The sequence below is a fragment of the Chrysemys picta genome, chromosome 5 (assembly GCF_011386835.1).
Source record: "Chrysemys picta bellii isolate R12L10 chromosome 5, ASM1138683v2, whole genome shotgun sequence".
NCBI lineage: Eukaryota > Metazoa > Chordata > Testudines > Emydidae > Chrysemys > Chrysemys picta.
This window is the reverse complement of record NC_088795.1, coordinates 75,741,433-75,762,019: the sequence shown is the minus strand read 5'-3', so window position 1 is coordinate 75,762,019 and position 20,587 is coordinate 75,741,433. Positions and strand designations below refer to the sequence as shown.

Below are 20,587 nucleotides of genomic sequence, written 5' to 3'. Positions count from 1 at the left end.
CTTATTTTGTTTCTATTCTGTTTAGGTCCAGTGAAGAATAGAGACAACTGTACATTATTTTTATTATTGAGTCTGCAAAAAAATCCCTACATAAATAAATTATGCACATATATATGCCCAAATCATTATATTTTTGTTTTTCCTAAAGTTAATTATGTATTTTAGTAAACATTGTCAGAGCTGCCATCAGCAAGATTTGGTGGCCGCACTCTAGGACCACCAAAAAATTTCTTATGAGAACCCTTGAACTAGTGGTTGTGGAATAAGGTACTACTCAACTTGAGAAAGGGTATCAGAATCAAACTCATTGTTCTAAAAACCCACTCTGTATATCCAACACAGCTGATCATTAATCTAAAATATTTTTATTTTATTTATTTGAAATTAAAAATTATTTTAAATAAAATATTTTATTAATTACCTTTCCTACAAAGTACTGAGTCTTTTTTAAGAGACAAGCAGTACCAGAGACTGATTCACAAAAAGGTTTATTTAATGTAGCCAATGTATAGGCCTAACTTTTCCTTATCAAGGAAGATACTGATATTATGACCCAGTTATGACCTAGTCAAGCAATGAAACTCTTTAGCTCTATCTCACTATTCAGTGCTATAAGAGAAGATCCTTTGTCCCAGAATTGAAATCTGTTGTTGTAAGAGGTAAAGAAACTTATTCTTGACAATTTTCAGCATGCATGGCTTACAAATAGAGGATTTTTGCCTCAGGGTAGATCCTTTGCAGTCCTCTAAGGACAGACTATTAACAGTTTAAACCTGTGCTTCATTGGGAGACGGTGATTTGGCAATTGGCCAGTGTTACAGATTTGCCACATGATACCCAAATTATATATGGATAATGCCAAAGGCTGGCATTTCACATAGTTTTCCTTTCAAGGGTGGCTATCTGTCTATTTCACATCACTCTGCAACTCTTGCAAAGGAGATCAGACTCAGAAGCAGTGGAACAGAGCTCTTTAGTCCAAACCTTTGGAAGATAATAACTTTGGGATGCTAGAAACAGAAGATTAAAAAAGAAGAGTACTGGTGTTCTGTTTTTCTTCCCCAGAGATCACACACAGTTCAGGGCAACCCTCAATCAGAGATTACAGATTTTGAAGTTCTGTTTTACACAATAACATACCTATGTATGGTAGAGGAAAGGTTCCTCACACTGCAAAAATCCCATCTGGTTACACAACTGGTGTTGTCTAATGGCCAGCTGAATCCCAGCAAACCCATTTCAATAAAGTACTTACTTTTTAACATATGGTCAGGGTAAAGAGCCTCAAGCATCTGAGTGTATACCATGTAGAGTGATGTTCTGATCTCACTGGTAACTAGTACTTCACTTCAGTCAGTGGGGTATAGTGGATTTACACTGGTATACCTTAGGTCAGGATTTGACACTAAGGGCCTGTCTTCACTACCAGGGAGATTGATGCTGCTGCAATTGATGCAGTGGGTGTCGATTTAGCGGGTCTAGTGAAGACCCATTAAATCGATGGCAGAGCACTCTTCGGTGCTCCAGCTCCCCAAGAAGAGTAAGATAAGTCGACCAGAGAGCGTCTCCTGTCGACACAGCACAGCGAAGACACAGGGTAAGTCAATCTTAGCTCTGGCAACTCTAGCTATGTTATTCATGTAGCTAGAGTAGTGTAACTTAGGTAGACTTACCCCTTAGTGAAGACAAGTCCCAACAGTAACAAAGATATATTCCAGCGGATTGCTCACACTTTTAAGGTAGTAATTTAGACAGACTCTGAACTTGTCTGAATAGGATCTCAATAAAAGGTTTCAAGATTGTCAGCTAACTCTTCATTCTGTGGAAAGAGGAAAATCCCAATGCGATACATATATGCTATTTCAACCAATTCTTCCAACCGAGGCATTGGCTGTTTAATTGCTTATTAACTATGTATCATTCTTAAATAAAATATTTTCTACTGTGGCTCCTCTTTTATTGTAAAAAGTATTTGAAAATCTGGATCTTATAAGCATTAGTTTAATTAAGCATAAAATATATCATGAGAACGTGTTGACAGTATAGCATGTTACTTACATTCATGAGACCTGATAGCAAATCTGTGCTTGAGAACTGTACATACAATAAAAAATAATGCAAATGATGCAAATGATCCCAAGCTTTGTAATTACAGAGATATTGTACTCTTGAGGATGGTAAATATTTTATAAGCTTCCTAGTGTAGTAAACTGTTTCCATTTATTCTGTTGACCATAATCTCCTTTTGCCTGCTTAGGTTATTAGATGTACTTTATTTAAGAGTCTTCATTCACCCTGGGCTAGGGATCCCAAATGGAGAGCTTCAAAGCCAAGGTAGCGTTAAATAATAATAATAATAATAATTTAAAAAAAAATTAACCAGCTGCAGCAAACCCTTTTTAGTGTGGATTTTGTAACTTATCCCGAAAACAATGCAAGTGTTGATGAGCCGGAAATGTTTGGTCAAAAATAATTGTAAGTTTAAACTTTTTATTGTAATTTTATATTCCAAAAATATGCAAAACTATGCCACATGCTAATAAATTAAAATGTAAGGCATTATGTGACCAGCATGCTTCATAAACTTGTGGGGTAGCGGTGATGGGACAAAATTTTAATTTCAAAGTGGAGTGAGAAACAGCTGGCAACAGACTCAGAGGACCTGTAGCAACTATGTGTGGTGGGGAGGGGAGTTCAGAGACTCCTGCATGTTAAGTGCCCGATTACTTTTTCTGGTTGGGACATTCAACACATAATCCTGTAATTTCATTTTCTGATAAATGTTTGCAATTCACCTGTAAACTTTATCTTAGATTTGATTTTATAAGACTAAACCACAAATGGAAAATTAGATTTCTCTTACAGTAACTCCTCACTTAACGTTGTAGTTATGTTCCTGAAAAATGCAACTTTAAGTGAAACAATGTTAAGCGAATCCAATTTCCCCATAAAAACGAATGTAAATGGGGGGTTAGGTTCTACGGAAATTTTTTTTTGCCATACAGTACAGTACTATAGTTGGGAGGTGCCCCCGCCTTACCCCACACAGGCACAGTCCACTGGCACTTGAGACAATGAGGCGGGCAAGGAGGCTGAAGGTGCTGTTAGGCTAGGAGAAGCATGTTGTGCAGCAGCAGCGGCAGCTCCCTACTCTGCAAGCATCAGGGGCGAGAGGGGGGGTTCAACCCTCAGCCCACCCACGCCACCCCTTCCCCCAAGGCCCCACGCTTAACCTGCTTCTTCTTCCCCCCGCCTCCTCCCCCTTTACGCCGCATGCTGCATCCTCGCTTCTCCCCCCTCCCTCCCTCCCCTGCTTCTGCCCGCAGCAATCAGCTGGCTTGCGGCATTCAGGAGGGAGAGGGGAGAAGCGAGGACTCGGCATGCAGGCCCCTCTCCCTCCCCTGCCTCCTGCCTATGGCAATCAGCTGGTTTGCGGCGTTCGGGAGGCAGGGGAGGGAGGGGGAACCTGCGCACTGAGTCCTCGCTCCTCCCCCCTCCCTCCTGAACACCACAAACCAGCTGATTGCCGCGGGGGGAGGTGGGGGAATGCGTTGATCCACGGGGTCTGCCGGTGGGCGGGAGGCGCTGTGGGGGGAGGCGTAAGGGAGCTGATGGGGGGCTGCCAACTGTGGACAAAGCAGGCAGCCAAATGACATTATAGCAAAGCATTGCACAACTTTAAATGGAGCATATTCTGTAATTGAGCAGAAACATAAGATCAAAACAACGTTAAGCAAGAGGACGTTAAGTGGGGAATTACTGTATTTCTCTTATTGTTGGAATCATTAGGAAATGATTTAGGTACTTACATGGCCCCATAACTATGGTATTTGTGCACTTAAGTTGGCCATATTTCAGGTGGATATAACTTGCAAACTGGCTTGAGTGAGTCTCACTGGGGAGCTGTGCCAGACAGCAGTGGAGGACCTATGATTGCGGAGAGGGTAAAGGACTGCCTGGGGACTTCAGACTGCTGAGAATTCCATTCCATCCCACTTTATCCTTGCAGAGAACAACCTGCATTCCTCCAAATGGATTTCTCAGTGAGGTCCTGTCTCCTCCCTTAGTCCAAGAAGCAACAAAGAGAGGTGGCATGTGGCTGAGTCTTTGAGGATAGCCTCACTTGTTTTACCATAATATCTTGATGTACTCTCACAGAAATTTCAGCTATGTAAAGTTTGGTGCAAATCATCTCTAAAAATATTTTACAAAAGGGTGGGTAGGTGGTTTGGGAAGAGTCCACACAAACTTCAAACCACACACCGTGGACGTGGGCCTCTTTTAGGATTAATCACATAAAATTATTCTCTTTATTCCTCATAATCTACAATTTCACCATAATCAGCCCACATGGTCCACTGTAAATCCCCCTTAACCGTGCCCAACCATGTCCCCTGTATTTCCAGTTTTCTCTGACTCCTCTAATAAGCCTCCCCACTCTAGTGTATTGATGCACCATGCACCTCCTACATATGTAGATCGGAGAGGAGAAGCAGGGATATAATAGAGAGCATGTAGGGTTGAGTAGAGATGTCAGGGGCACCGAGGGAGAAAGAAGCACTTCAACTGAGAAGGGCCTGGGGAGGAAACAAAGGGAAGAAGAACTGTCCTTTAACGAGCTACCTGTGAGTAATCAGAGAGTCTTTACCACCTGTGGCTTTTTACATGGGGAATCCAGCTAAAGGTAAAGCTAATTTGCTGGTGTGCAGAGACCACTGCCTATCATGCTAACGAATATTGTCTTGCTCTTTGCTTATACACCCTGTCTGTCTGTATCCATCTGTTGAATCTTATCTTAGACTGCAAGCTCTTCTGTTCTGGGTTTGCATAATTCCTGGCATAAAGAAACACTTGTCTATGATTGGGGTTTCTAGATGCTACAAGAATACAAATAATAATAGGTGAAGTCATATTTGGTTCTTAGCCTTTATCATGAGGATCTATGGGCTTGTTTGAATACTGCAGTAGGATAGCATGGTTACATTTCTTTCCTGAGCCTCTCTATGAATTTTAATGTAATCATACATAAACTCATTTATGTTCCTAGAACTGCCTTTGAATGTTAGCAGCCTGAGAATAAATTTGGACACTATTGGATTCTTACGAACACATCTTCTAGATTGTACAGCTCTTGGAGACTTTAGAAAAATTTCTTTCTTTTCTTTTTTTACAATTGTCATACAAACGCCCACGGCTAGTAACAAAGTGCAGAGAAAGATGAGAGCAAAGGCAGACTTCACGAAGAAAACAGGCTCTAGTGTCTTAACTGGTTTTGACAAGCTGCAAAATTGTATTTGGTAAAAAATGTTGCTGTAGATTTACTGAGACAATCATGCTGCATGATTAGAAGAGAAAGATTCTTAGAAACTCATCATTTCTGTATTTAAAGGTCAGCAGCACTGGCAAATTAGTCCTTCCCAGATCTTCTATTTAAGACTTGGAAATCTCCATTAATGGAATTTAATTTAAAATAATAAAATTATTTCAATAATGAACAGTTTAAATACCGTAGCTGCTCCTGAATAAATAAATAAAATAAATCAGCATTCGTGTTAGTTCATCCTGCTTTATGACCATGTATCTGGTCATGCCTGGACTGAGCTGTGTGTTGCTTCCTGACCTGAAGATGAGTCCGTTTTCCCAAGCCCTTCATTTGGTGTCTTTATTTCAATGGTTTTATTCTCCTCTTTCCCAACCGCCCAATTTATTATTACTTTTTTTAAGTTAGTACTTGCCTTTGGGACATTAATGCTTGATGACAATGGAAACAGAAGTCTGCTAATCTTATTGATAGGCCAGGGCAGCTGCAGTGCAAAACTCTTCATGTGCCTTGTCAGAGACCTTAATCTTCACCTACCTGAAGGGAACCGTCCATTCTCTAGTGTGTTACCTTTCCCTTCAGCACCATAAAGATCAGTTCTAGAGTTCTCCAAAACAGTGAATACAAGTTGTATCTCTTCATGTATAATGTTTTTTTGAACATGAATATAAATTTGTTTCCAAACAGGTCTGCCAGACAATTCATGTTTCTCATGGGGGTGTGTGTTGAGAACTTTACCTTGAAATATTTTTTGACAATAAGGACTATGAATAAATAGCCTTAATAGTAAAGTAAATATTAAGCCAGAGTCACCACCAGTACAGATGCTGGTAGAAGGTTTACTCTCACTCACAAACAGTGGTGAATCTCTCTGGTGGTGGAAACTGAGCCAAGACACTATGTTGTGACGGTGCTAAATGACAAAACTCCAGTTGCGCAGCAGTTGGCTTGGAGGCATAGGCTAGAAAATGGGCAATGCTGTCAGTAAAGAGGAGCAATTGGGAAGTGCACTGACTCTGAAGTTCCTCAGAGTGTCTTGCTGGTGGAACTCTTATGGAGCCTAAGTAGGGATTAAAAAAAAACACTCTACCAGGACAGCCCCAAAGCAGAATAATGGTTGAAATGCCACCTGCTCTCCAAAAGAGTGAATCATTTATTTGGGTTAATGGGCTTGGTGTTTTTTACACATCTCTGGGTGAAGATGGCTGAATTTGCCCCACAACATTTAAATTTATTTAAAATCTTTAATTACATTCATTTGTTGAAATGTTAATGAAGATAGATGTATGGTGCATGGTTGCTATATGAGGGAAAGAGGACAATACATTAGTTCATGATAAGCATTTAAAATGGTTTTTATTTATCTCATAATTGTCATATCTCTTGATTGGAGAAGTTTTCTCAGAAAATATTATTCAACTATATAGACTCCCTTTTAAATTTGAGTAACTTAGGACCTGATGATACTATTACTGCAGTTAGTGTATCAAATGTTTGTGTAGTTGTCTGTCAAGGGTCTCCATTAACTCCTGTAGGAACTTTCTCAGGTGTTTACCAGAATATGTGGCCATAAACTGGCTGTGCCCCCTCCTCCTTTTCATTTTCTTGGGACTTGCAGAGCAGCTTCCACTTGGCAGGGGGAAATGATGTCGCTTTCACTCTGCTACGCTCCTCTCTCGCCAACAGCTTCAGGGACATTAGAGTGATATTTACACTTTTTTTTCAAGTATCCACTCAACACAATGGGGTAGGGTATGATATGGACATTAATGATTTTTAAAAAGTTGTACCTGTTCCATAAAGACAGTGTTTACACGCTTCTCTGTGCTATATATAGTAATTTACAGCAATTACATATTTTTTGTTCCTTGTTTCAAGCACCATTTCTGTCCAAGGAAATCTTTTATTTGAAAAGCAAATATAAATGTCTCTGCTATCTTCTTTTAATGGCTCTTTTAACACACTGAAATTCACTTGTGCTTGACTGACTTGATTTTTCAGAACAAATAAAATGGGAACATCAATGAACTGGAAATTATGGGAATGTTACTAGTCCAAATATTCTTTTCAGTTATGTCCACAGGAACGGACTTATCAATTGTGAACCCCCCTTGTTCCCTCTTCTAGTACTTAAAACAAAAAGTTATTTTTACTGATCTCTGTTTCTGCCTTTGGTATTCTATTTTGTATATTAATTACACTGTGGAGCAGCTCCTCGGTTGGGGTACATTGTCATAGCTCCTTTGATTTCATCTGCCCCAGTGTGCGTACCAATTTTGATCTAAATTAATTTAGGATTATACATGTCCTTAGATTTATATCGAGCTGTGATGGGTTCGATCACAGAAACCCCCTGGGGACTGCCAAATGATGTGCCAAGACTACTTCTGCCCCTGCTTTCCCTACCAGCTTGGGACTCCAGCACCCTGTCTTGTTGAGCCAGTCTGCTCCAACACAGACCCAGGGTCTGAACCACAAGCCCCAAAGCTGCAGACTTAACGGAAAGCAACTCAAGCAGTGTTCCTGTCTTTAACACTCAGATGCCCAACTCCCAATGGGGTCCAAACCCCAAATAAATCCATTTTACCCTGTATAAAGCTTATACAGGGTAAACTCATAAATTGTTCGCCCTCTATAACACTGATAGAGAGATATGCACAGTTGTTTGCCTCCTCCCTCCCCCAGGCACTAATGTATAATATGGGTTAATTAATAAGTAAAAAGTGATTTTATTAAATACAGAAAGTAGGATTTAAGTGGTTCCAAGTAGTAACAGATAGAACAAAGTGAATTACCAAGTAAAATAAAATAAAATGCAAGTCTGAGTCTAATACAGTAAGAAAACTGAATACAGACAAAATCTCACCCTCCATGGTGTTCCAGTAAGCTTCCTTTTACAGACCTGTCTCCTTCTAGTCTGGGTCCAGCAATCACTCACACCCCCTGAAGCTACTGTCCTTTGTCCCAGTTTCTCTCAGGTATCCTTGGGGGTGGAGAGGCTATCTCTTGAGCCAGCTGAAGACCAAATGGAGGGGTTTCCCAGGGGTTTAAGTAAACTTTCTTTTGTGGGTGGAGACCCCTTCCCCTCTCCTATGCAAAGTCCAGTTCCAAGATGGAGTTTTGGAGTCACATGGACAAGTCACGTGTCCATGCATGACTCAGTTTTTACAGGCAGCAGCCATTGTTTACATGCTACCCTGAACGCCCTGAGGTAGACTTCTTATGTGGAGTGGAGCTTTCCAAGATACATTGTCCTTTAAGTGTTTCTTGATTGGGCACTTAATTTGCATATTCCTTTTTCAAGACTCTGACCAAATTCTTTACTAAGACTATTTAGAAATCAAGCAAGTATACAGCCAGTATTCATAACTTCGAATACAACACATGCATACAAATATGATGAATAGATTCAGTAGATCATAACCTTTACAGAGATGTGTTACATGGCATATGTAGCATAAAACATATTCCAGTTATATCATATATATATACATTCATAAGCATATTTCCATGAAGCCTTATGGGGTTCACCGTCACACCAGCTATGATACTGAACGTATACTGAAATTGTTCTGTAGTTTCTGATATTTATATTCACTTCATAATGTGTGTGTAACTTTTCCAGATCATCTCAATATTTTCCCTGAAAGATAAAAACAGATGATTTTCCCCAACATTTCTACAAGGTCCTACAACTCCCTTAATCATTCAGATTACACTCTTTTATACATCCAGTTGTGTGTGGTTCTGAGCACCTTCTGAGAGTACCTACTGTTTTCAGTGGGAATCAAGAGCATTCACAGACTTGGATCCTGTAATAACATTACTGTTCTACTGAAGAGATGAAAATAGAGTCCAACTTTCCAAAAATGACTTTATCATGATTCCCTTTTAGTCCGACAGTCACTCTGGTCAACCCTGCTTTAGGGTCCATGCAAATTTTTTGTGTGTGGGTTCCGTATCTCAACTACATACATTTTAAGAATCCGCCTAATAACTCTCTATCACGGTTGAACATATTGAAATATTAGCATTTCATCCCTCCTTCCTCCCATCCCCATATGCATGATTTGGGGTATACAAAAATCAAGGCACAGGAGTTTTAATACATGAAATGCATGTATTTAATATTTGCAATATCAATTAATAGCAATACATTTTTGAATAATAGGGGTACATGAGGAAGGGGGTTACGGATATAGCACGAACATCACTTATCGTGTGATACAACAACCACTCTTTTAAATGTGAAAAATATTCAACAAAAAACTGGTTAAACACTTAATTTTGGAATCATAAATGATTACTAGTGTTCTCTCTCAATTAAACTATGGTTGTGTCTCCTAATATGAGTAATTTGCTAGTCATCACTGTTTGTATCTGCAAATGATAACGCTGATTTTCTCAGGCCATTGCAACACAACACACGTCCTTGGCATGCACAGAATATTATATGTGGCATTTATAAGGTACATCTTTCTTACAAAAGCACTTGATTAACTTCAAAATATCTGGAGGAGCAAGCACAACATTATCTGCATGGTGTTTTGGAAGCAGAGACTTGGAACTATCGTGTATTCATCTATACTACAGTGGATCATATAGTGGTGCATCTAGCTCCAAAGCACTATTTTGCACACACCTCTGAAGATGTGCTTGTTTTACATTTTCTGTACATCTTCAGTTATTAGTGATAAGGGGCTGAGCATTGATGTTGACATGGTTTACTTTGCCAATTTTCGCTGCCTATGATTTCTGTCATTTTTCCAACATGGTGGCACAATTTGATTGTCAGTAGCATGCAACCATGAATTTGGTTGCTGGTTCAATGATATTAGGCAATAGCTGCACTGATATCATCCAGCAGAGAGAGGGAGTAATCAGCTCACAGAATCTTCAACACAGTGCCTTTGTTGAGACCAAAATAGGAAGCTACTGTATCACAGCCTGAGAGTTTATGGGCAGCTAATGGTCCTGGTACAATGTTCTGGCCTTGCTCTGCAGTAGCACAGAGTTCTATTACAGCTCTCCCTTGGACTGAGGGTTTCATACTCACTAAAGATGTTAGGCTCTGCTCAAGGTAACGGTGCAAGAGTAAGACAAATACCTCATTGTCATCTGATGATAATGATGTTTCCACCAGTTTCTCTTTTGCAACCATCACCATTTGTTTTGCAAGGATGTTGCCAGCTTCCTCATGCCAGGTGGCTATATCTTCTGTGATGATCACCACACCTCCCTGGTTTATTTAAAATGGGGTCTTGTTTCTGCCTGCGATGAATAGCTTGTGCTTTAGTGTGTGGTATTGGCGAAATGTTTTATCTTGAATGAGTTCTGTACAAATGAGGTCGATCAGTTGTTTCTTATTTTCAGTAACTGTCAAGGCAATTTTCTGGGGAGGTAGGTGTGGACTTGTATTCAACTGATGTATTCTGTTTGCTTCTGTAGCTCTGCTAGAGCTTGTGACACTCTTTGTGGTTAAGTCTTTGTACCTGTCAAGGACAAGGTGTATAACACTTGCTGCTAGCTTGTGTTCAATGTAGACTCTGAAATTGGTCACGAAGTCTTTGATGATACCATTTGCTGGTCAGTGTACTACCTGAAGAACTGCAGAACCATCAATGACTGTGCAGGTGACTTCTTGTGAAGTATATCAAGCTGATACCTCTGACTGCAGCTGTTTTTTTTTAAAGTTAGACTTAGCCTTGACAGTCCTCATGTCACCAGAGTCAGTGAACATTGATGTTGGTACAGGAGCCTGTGACAAAATATTCTTGATGTCAAGCTCTCGTGAACTTGCTTGTAAGCATGCCACTCTTGAATAGATAAAGTTAATGTCAATACCTTTGTTTTACGTGCTTTGTTGTCTCTGCCAGCATCTTTACTATCCTTGGTAGTTTGTCATAGAGCCCTGTGGGTCAGTTACGTTCAAATTCTTGCATTTAGTGAATTCCAATTATGGGCCAGCTATGATCAAATTCTTGAATTTGGTGAATTGCAATTGTAAGTGTGTCATCTATATTCACTGATGGTGGTGCCACTCTACCACTGACAATGTTTACGATTGGTCTCTGGGTGCTTTGTGGTGTCTAGGGAACCATGCACAGTTCTAGGAGCTTACTAATGGCTTCTCTGTTCATTACACCTGCCCCAATCCTTGGCTTCACTTCTTCTTTGAGGATATCTTGTATTTGTACCGCATTGTGTCATTTATGTTTGCAATGTCTTCCACCAATAAGCTGTGTATGTGGAGCCTAAGAAGTCAGTTCTCAGTGAAGAATAAACAGGCCTATAACCTGCAAGTAGGTAGTGATAGCTATCAGGGAAAATAACCAGTGAGAAGAATAAAAGACATTGCAAGAAATACACAAATGCAAGAAGCCTGGGAAACAAGCAAGGAGAACTGGAAGTCCTGGCACAGTCAGGGAACTATGATGTGATTGGAATAACAGAGACTTAGTGGGATAACTCACATGACTGGAGTACTGTCATGGATGGATATAAACTGTTCAGGAAGGACAGGTAGGGCAGAAAAGGTGGGGGAGTTGCGTTGTATGTAAGAGAGGAGTATGACGGCTCAGAGCTCCGGTATGAAACTGCAGAAAAACCTGAGAGTCTCTGGATAAAGTTGAGAAGTGTGAACAACAAGGGTGATGTCGTGGTTGGAGTCTGCTATAGACCACTAGAGCAGGGGGATGAGGTGGACGAGGCTTTCTTCTGGCAACTAGCAGAAGTTGCTAGATCGCAGGCCCTGGTTCTCATGGGAGACTTTAATCACCCTGATATCTGCTGGGAGAGCAATACAGTGGTGCACAGACAATCCAGGAAGTTTTTGGAAAGTGTAGGGGACAATTTCCTGGTGCAAGTGCTGGAGGAACCAATTAGGGGCAGAGCTTTTCTTGACCTGCTGCTCACAAACAGGGAAGAATTAGTAGGAGAAGCAAACGTGGATGGGAACCTGGGAGGCAGTGACCATGATATGGTCGAGTTCAGGATCCTGACACAAGGAAGAAAGGAGAGCAGCAGAATACGGACCCTGGACTTCAGAAAAGCAGACTTTGACTCCCTCAGGGAACAGATGGGCAGGATCCCCTGGGAGAATAACCTGAAGGGCAAAGGGATCCAGGAGAGCTGGCTGTATTTTAAAGAATCCTTATTGCGGTTGCAGGAACAAACCATCCCGATGTGTAGAAAGAATAGTAAATATGGCAGGCGACCAGCTTGGCTAAATAGTGAAATCCTTGCTGATCTTAAATGCAAAAAAGAAGCTTACAAGAAGTGGAAGATTGGACAAATGACCAGGGAGGAGTATAAAAATATTGCTCAGGCATGCAGGAGTGAAATCAGGAAGGCCAAATCACACTTGGAGTTGCAGCTAGCAAGAGATGTTAAGAGTAACAAGAAGGGTTTCTTCAGGTATGTTAGCAACAAGAAGAAAGTCAAGGAAAGTGCGGGCCCCTTACTGAATGAGGGAGGCAACCTAGTGACCGAGGATGTGGAAAAAGCTAATGTACTCAATGCTTTTTTGTCTCTGTCTTCATGAACAAGGTCAGCTCCCAGACTGCTGCACTGGGCAGCACAATATGGGGAGAAGGTGATCAGCCCTCTGTGGAGAAAGAAGTGGTTCGGGACTATTTAGAAAAACTGGACATGCACAAGTCCATGGGGCCGGATGCGCTGCATCCGAGGGTGCTAAAGGAGTTGGTAGATGAGATTGCAGAGCCATTAGCCATTATCTTTGAAAACTCATGGCGATCGGGGGAGGTCCCAGATGACTGGAAAAAGGCTAATGTAGTGCCCATCTTTAAAAAAGGGAAGAAGGAGGATCCGGGGAACTACAGGCCAGTCAGCCTCACCTCAGTCCCTGGAAAAATCATGGAGCAGGTCCTCAAGGAATCAATTATGAAACACTTAGAGGAGAGGAAAGTGATCAGGAACAGTCAGCATGGATTCACCAAGGGGAAGTCGTGCCTGACTAACCTAATTGCCTTCTATGATGAGATAACTGGCTCTGTGGATGAGGGGAAAGCAGTGGATGTGTTATTCCTTGACTTTAGCAAAGCTTTTGATACGGTCTCTCACAGTATTCTTGTCGCCAAGTTAAAGAAGTATGGGCTGGATGAATGGACTCTAAGGTGGATAGAAAGCTGGCTAGATCATCGGGCTCAACCGGTAGTGATCAATGGCTCCATGTCTAGTTGGCAGCCGGTTTCAAGCGGAGTGCCTCAAGGGTCGGTCCTGGGGCCGGTTTTGTTTAATATCTTTATTAATGATCTGGAGGATGGTGTGGACAGCACTCTCAGCAAGTTTGCAGATGACATTAAATTAGGAGGCGTGGTAGATACACTAGAGGGTAGGGATCGGATACAGAGGGACCTAGACAAATTAGAGGATTGGGCCAAAAAAAAACTTGAAGAGGTTCAACAAGGACAAGTGCAGAGTCCTGCACTTAGGACGGAAGAATCCCAGGCACTGCTACAGCCTAGGGACCGAATGGCTAGGTAGCAATTCTGCAGAAAAGGACCTAGGGGTCACAGTGGACGAGAAGCTGGATATGAGTCAACAGTGTGCTCTTGTTGACAAGAAGGCTAACGGCATTTTGGGCTGTATAAGTAGGAGCATTGCCAGCAGATCGAGGAACGTGATCGTTCCCCTTTATTCGACATTGGTGAGGCCTCATCTGGAATACTGTGTCCAGTTTTGGGCCCCACACTACAGGAAGGATGTGGAAAAATTGGAAAGAGTCCAGCGGAGGGCAACAAAAATGATTAGGGGTCTGGAGCACATGACTTATGAGGAGAGGCTGAGGGAACTGGGATTGTTTAGTTTCCAGAAGAGAAGAATGAGGGGGGATTTGATAGCAGCCTTCAACTACCTGAAAGGGGGTTCCAAAGAGGATGGAGCTCGGATCCCCACAACATCTTGCAAGCTACACAGGATGTCCAGCAAAAGTAGCTCAGTGCAATCATTGCAAAAAGATTGGGCATTTTGCTAAAGTATGTCGCAGTAGCCAGTTCAATCAACAGGTGCATGCAGTTACAATACCAGATGTTACTGTGCTGAGTGTAGACAAAATCACTACTGCACATATTCCAGAACAGATAAAGTGCACTGTAAATGTTTCTGCCATACCCTCAGGCAAATCACACTCTATTCAGTTAATGTTGGACACGGGCTCAGCAGTATCTATACTACCTGATTTCATCTATTTGCATTACTTTAAAGATGTGCCTCTTACTGAACCCAAACTTCACTTGGTATGCTATTTGAACAACTATATTCCAGTACATGGCTGCTTGCCAGCAATAGTTACTTTTGGTGATCGCTGTGTAACTGCGGAATTCTACATTGTTCACAAAGGCACTCCTATCCTTGGCAGAGATTTATTAGCTGCTTTAAATCTCAGGGTAGTTAATGGACGAATTGATCTTCCTCAGCAAAGCACTCTTGCGGTACACACACCAGTTTCAGCTGGGACCCAACTCCAGGTTGAGGAGAAACTCGGCTGTGCTTATGGGTTTCTGCATAAAGTTAAAATGTGGAATAATGTGTTGCCTGTATGACAGAAATTACGGCGCTTACCATTTTCAGTCAGGGAAGCTGTTTCAGAGGAACTTAGAAAACTTGTTCAAAAGGACATTATTGAAGAGATTAACTCCTCGGAATGGGTGTCACCTACAGTAGTGACGCAGAAGAAGGGTGGAGACATTCGCCTTTGTGTGGACTTAAGGGAGCCAAATAAAGCTATTGTGATTGACAGCCATCCTCTTCCTCACATAGAGGAAGTATTTGCAGAACTCCATGGAGCAAAGATGTTTTCTACTCTTGATTTGCAGAGCGCATACCACCAGGTTATGTTGCATGAAGATAGCAGAGACCTCACAGCACTTATTACACACGAGGGACTATTTCGTTTTAAACGTGTTCCATACGGTCTCGCATCAGCCCCAAGTACCTTTCAAAAAATGATGTCATTGATTCTGAAGAATCAACATGGAGTTCAGTGCTATTTGGATGATATTATTGTGTTTGGAAATACTACTGAGGAGCATGACAATAACCTGCAGTCTGTACTAAACTGCATCAGCAAAGTAGGCCTCAAGCTCAATAGGTCCAAATGCAAATTTAGACAAACTGAACTCTCCTTTCTGGGGCATACAATTTCACAGGCTGGACTAAAACCTGATCCAGATCATATCCTGGCAATTTCAAATGCTCCTCCTCCAACAGATTTGCAAACCTTATGTTCCTTCTTGGGTCTTACCTCCTGGTATGCAAAATTCATTCCCAATTATGCTTCTGTCATTGAATCGTTACGAGAATTACTACGGAGAAGTTCAACCTTAGTGTGGACAACGGATGCACAAATTAGTTTCGAAAGGGTGAAAGACTTGATTGTACATAGTCCAGTACTTGCATTAGTTAGTCCCGCCTTGCCCACAATTGTAACTACTGATGCTTCTGATTATGGACTTGGGGTTGTCCTCACACAACTTCATGAGGACGACACAGAGAGGACTGTTGCATTTGCTTCAAGGACACTAAGTAATGCTGAGAGAAAATATTCTACAGTTGAAAAAGAAGCACTTGCTTGTGTCTGGGCTACTGAAAAATGGAGAACTTACCTGTGGGGCCGCACGTTCAAGTTGCGCACAGACCACAGCCCTTTGACAACGTTGCTCACCACGAAAGGACTGGGAAGAGCAGGATATCTTATTGCTAGATGGTCTGCAAGACTACTTTCTTTCAATTATGAACTGGAATATAAGCCTGGAAACAAAAATGTGGTAGCTGATTGCCTTTCTCACCTGCCTTTGCCTTCACCAGATGGTCCACCGGAGGATGAGGATGTAGTAGTTGCGCTTATTACAAGCACTCTTACTGCAGTTACAAGAGAACAATTTCAAGCTGCTTGTTCAGCATGTCCAATTCAACAAAAATTACTGGAATTTCTGACAAAGAGATGGCCCAGTAACCCTAAAAACCTTGACCCAGTTTTGCTGCCTTATTTTAGAGTTCAGGATGAACTTTCTTTGCTCGATGGCTGTGTGCTACAAGGTACACACCGGCTACTTGTGCCAGAAGAATTACAGTCAAAACTCATACACCTGGCACACGATACTCATCAAGGAATTGTCAGAACCAAACAACAACTACGGGATCTGTATTGGTGGCCAGGGATGGACTCTCAAACTGAAGCACTCATAAAATCCTGTGTCACTTGCCAAATGCCTGATAAGACAGCAGTGACTTGTACTCCTCCATTACAGCCTGTTCCTCTTCCTGAATCTGCATGGGAAAAAGTGGCGATTGACACTGTAGGACCCTTTGATACTGCTCCACTTGACTGTCGTTATGCCATCACTTTAATAGACTATTTCAGCAAGTGGCCTGAGGTGGCGTTTACATCGCAAATTTCTTCTACTACAATAATTAAGTTCCTCTCTTCAGTTTTTAGCCGGGAAGGTAACCCCAAAGAACTGGTTTCAGATAATGGTAGTCAATTTACTTCCCTGGAGTTTGAAACTTTTCTAGCAGAGAGGAACATTTTACACAGGAGGTCATCCTTATATATTAGCCTCAAGCCAATGGGGAAATCGAACGGTTTAACAGAAGTTTGAAAGAGAGTTTGCAAACAGCTAAACTGGAAGGGCGATTTGTGGATACCCTTCACTATTGATTTCTTGCAAGCATACCAGGCTACACGACATGCCACAACGCAAAGATCACCCTCAGAGTTACTTCATGGGAAACAGATGACTACTAAACTGAACATTGTTGGATTGTTAAAGGCATGACCTGATGCCCCACACAAGGATGATGTGAGAAAGACAGTTGAACAGAACCAAGCAAAGTCTAAGGCTTTCACAGACAAACGGAGGAGTGCTAAGGAACCAAAGTTTGAGTGTGGTTCCTTTGTTAGAATACGAAAACCTGGAATCTTACGCAAAGGGGACCATAAATTCACAGCTCCTCTTAAAATCATAGAGAAGAAGGGACCTTACACCTATCGACTTTCTATTGGGCGGGTATGGAATGCTTCTTATCTTGCACCTGCCTATGCACCAAGAGGAGATTATGATTGTTAGAAGTCTGAGTGATGTTAGAAGTCTCAAATGGTCTGGAATGTCTGTGTCAGGTGTGAGGGGGATGATGGGCATCCCCTCCAGAACAGATATACCCATTGTGAGATGTTTTATCACTGTTCGTGCCACTGAAGAAAATATCTTAAATGAATTTTCTAAAATGGAAATATACAATGGGGCATATGCAGTATACATAAATGATTTGTTAAAGCAAACTCAGATTTATTTAGGCCCCGAGCTAACATTCTCTTGTTATAAATATTATATTTTCATTAAATAACAATAACATTTCCTAGATGAGAGAATTTTCATTATGGAAAAAACTCATTGCACTCATAACTCAGTTTTACATGTATTTTTCATGGGAACTAGGGAGACCTCTATACTGGTGAAACTACTATGCCAATTTGTCTTGGATATTTCACATTGCTTTCGTTTTGTTTCATTGTCAGTGGTGGCTAAAGATGTTAATGAAGTTTTTGCCATTAACTGTACCCCAGTTGCCATATAATGGCCAAAGACATTTCAATGGAATAATTTCTTAAATGAAATGTGTGCAAAAATATATGCCTTCATTTCCAATTATTAAAAAAATAATTTCTTCAATAGCTTATATTATGCAAAGTCTGTCTCTGCATTAACGTGATGTAAACTTTATAGAGTTGTCATGGTCTTCAGTTTCATCATAATTTTATAACTTCATTATCTGCTCCTGTGACATCCTGAAAACTTGTGTGGCAGAATTTTTAATTAATTGTATATTTTTTCACTCTTGGTTTATGACTGAAGAGAAATATAAGGTATTGCTCTTCAGACATATTTTTAAAGTTTTATATTATTTGAAAAAGTTTGAGTAGTAGAATTTCTTTTCTGTGAAGTTATGGAATATCATAAAACAATAGAATGCAAAATGATTAGCAATATTTAATTTCTTTTACCCTAATGGCTTGTGTCCCACTCTCATCAAGGCCAGTTTCTCCCTAAGGGAAAGAGGAAAGCACTTATTGTGTTAAAGAGGAAAGCACCATTTCATAGTCTTCCCCTAAAGTGGGTAGCCTGCAGTAAGCCATGACATAGCATTGATGTCTCCTGGTAAGGCTAGGGTTGGTTGTTTCACACACAACCTTCATGGATTCTTCAGGATTCAAATGCTGTTTGATTTTGGTTGCATATTATTGTTAATTATTATTATTTCTTAGTATTGTTTAGCACCTAGGAGCCCTAATCATGGACCAGAACCCGTTGTGCTAGGCACTGTACAAAACAAAGACAGTCCCTGCCCCAAGAAGCTTACAATCTAAGTATAAGACAAGAAACAACAGATGGATATGGACAGACTGAAGGGGGTACAGAAGGAAACAATGAGACAATATGGTTAGGCAGTGTCTCAGCACACTTCCAGCCTAACTATACAAGAAAACCAAGACTACTGAATTGATAGTAAGTAAACTAGTTGGAAAAAAATGAATTAAGATTTGCAATATGATGGGCAAATTCGTATCAGTAAATCCTGGGGAATTGTATTATTGTAACTTGTTTTTGTATCATAACATTTTGTCCAAAATGTGTCATCTGAAATACTACAAGCAGCAGTGCTTAAAAACAAAAAAATCCCTAAAATCGTATCTTGTCAAATTGGATTATATCCTATTAGATGACAGTGGATGCAGTGTAGCCTGGTACCTTGTAAAATGACAACACTCAATTCAACATGATGCTTGGAAAATTAGATTAAAAAATTCTCTCTTAATTTCTATCATGTGCTAGCACACCAATTAACCACCATTCCATCCAAATGTAAGTATGATTAACTTGTCATCGTGTGTGTGTGTCTGTGTGTGTGTGTGTTATATATATACATTATATATACACACACACACACACACACACACACACACACACACACACATATAAAATTTGCTTTGCTTGGTGGTGGGTTTTTTAACTGAGGGTGTTGTTATATAAGCACATTTTTAATTCAACATAAAAAATACCTAGCGTGTTCACATTATGTTAAAATGGCAAATGATGTACAATATTACGGCATCACTAAAGCATCTGACCCACCAATAATTTCTGATCCTACCGAAATCAAACAGTGACCTTTAGCCTGACAAAATTCATGCTGAGCTCTGCACCAAGGGCCAGATACTCCTCTTCATGCCTGAAAGAAGTGCAGAAGTGGAGGACAGATTTGCAGCTCCTGTGCTGCTACCACACTCTGTTGCATCATCCACCTGTTGGTACATCTGAGGTTAAGAGTTATAAGATCAATGGACTTAAAGGGATGTATGCCTGAAAGAACTGCTCTTTCCCTGACTTCTCCTTCCGACCAGTAACTTTCCCCATTGGGATGATCAGATCTCCATTGCAGCAGTCATGGAGAAGTGCCTATGGGGTGGGAGGGTGTGTGCGCACGCACGTAAGTGAGAGAGAGATCCTCAGCTAGCATAAATCAGCATAGCTCCAGTACTTTTGCTGGAGCAATGCCAGTCTACACCAGATGAGGACCTGGTCCACAGCATAACTGTCTTTCCCGTCGGTGTCCTACCTGCTTTGATATTTGGGTTTCTCAGCTCTCCTCTGTTTTGTGAAATTGGAGAGGGGCTTATCGGCCTATGTGGTCAATAAAAGAATCAGGTAGAGAAGACATGGCTGGAGGCCAAACATATATACCAGTAAATAATCACAAGTGAAAGGTCCAATGGGACACTCTTCAAATATCTCCAGATGGAAGCGTTAAAATGTGGAGCCAGGTGTCAAGATTCCCTTAACATGAATAATTCAGTTGCTCGGAGAGGTAGCAGAAATCAGAGGAAAGGCCACAATGGGTAATTGTATCATCTTTCACTTTGAGTTTATGCACAGTGGGACAGATTCTGTCCCTCCTATGCTCTTCCTCCCATATTAAGACCTTGAGAAATAGGAATCCTCCTCTCATCAAACCACATGCCTTGGTATGAAGTGTTTTTACAGATGATCCATTGTGACATTTATGGCCAGGTTTTCAAAAGTACTCAGCACCCATGTGCTGAGATCTTCTCAGATTCTGGTCACTAACCGTGGAACCAGCATTTCAGAAGAGTTCAGCTCCCACTTAGGCACCAAACTAAGTTGCCAGCACATCAGATACTGCACTCTTTTGAAAATGTGTCCATGAATGTCACAATGGGAGCTGCTG

General features: G+C 41.1%; 1 protein-coding gene across 28 annotated transcripts in view; it reads left to right on the top strand.

The window, feature by feature from the left end:
- Positions 1-20,587, top strand: part of GPM6A (glycoprotein M6A) — a 335,818-nt gene that overhangs the window by 215,630 nt on the left and 99,601 nt on the right. For 8 of the 28 annotated variants that reach the window (XM_065596662.1, XM_065596663.1, XM_065596666.1 and 5 more), the window contains one exon: positions 18,606-18,846. The exons of the other annotated variants lie outside the window; for them this stretch is intronic. The gene's annotated coding sequence lies outside the window, so the exon portion shown is untranslated. The remainder of the gene's footprint in view (positions 1-18,605; positions 18,847-20,587) is intronic. 28 annotated transcript variants of the gene reach the window in all.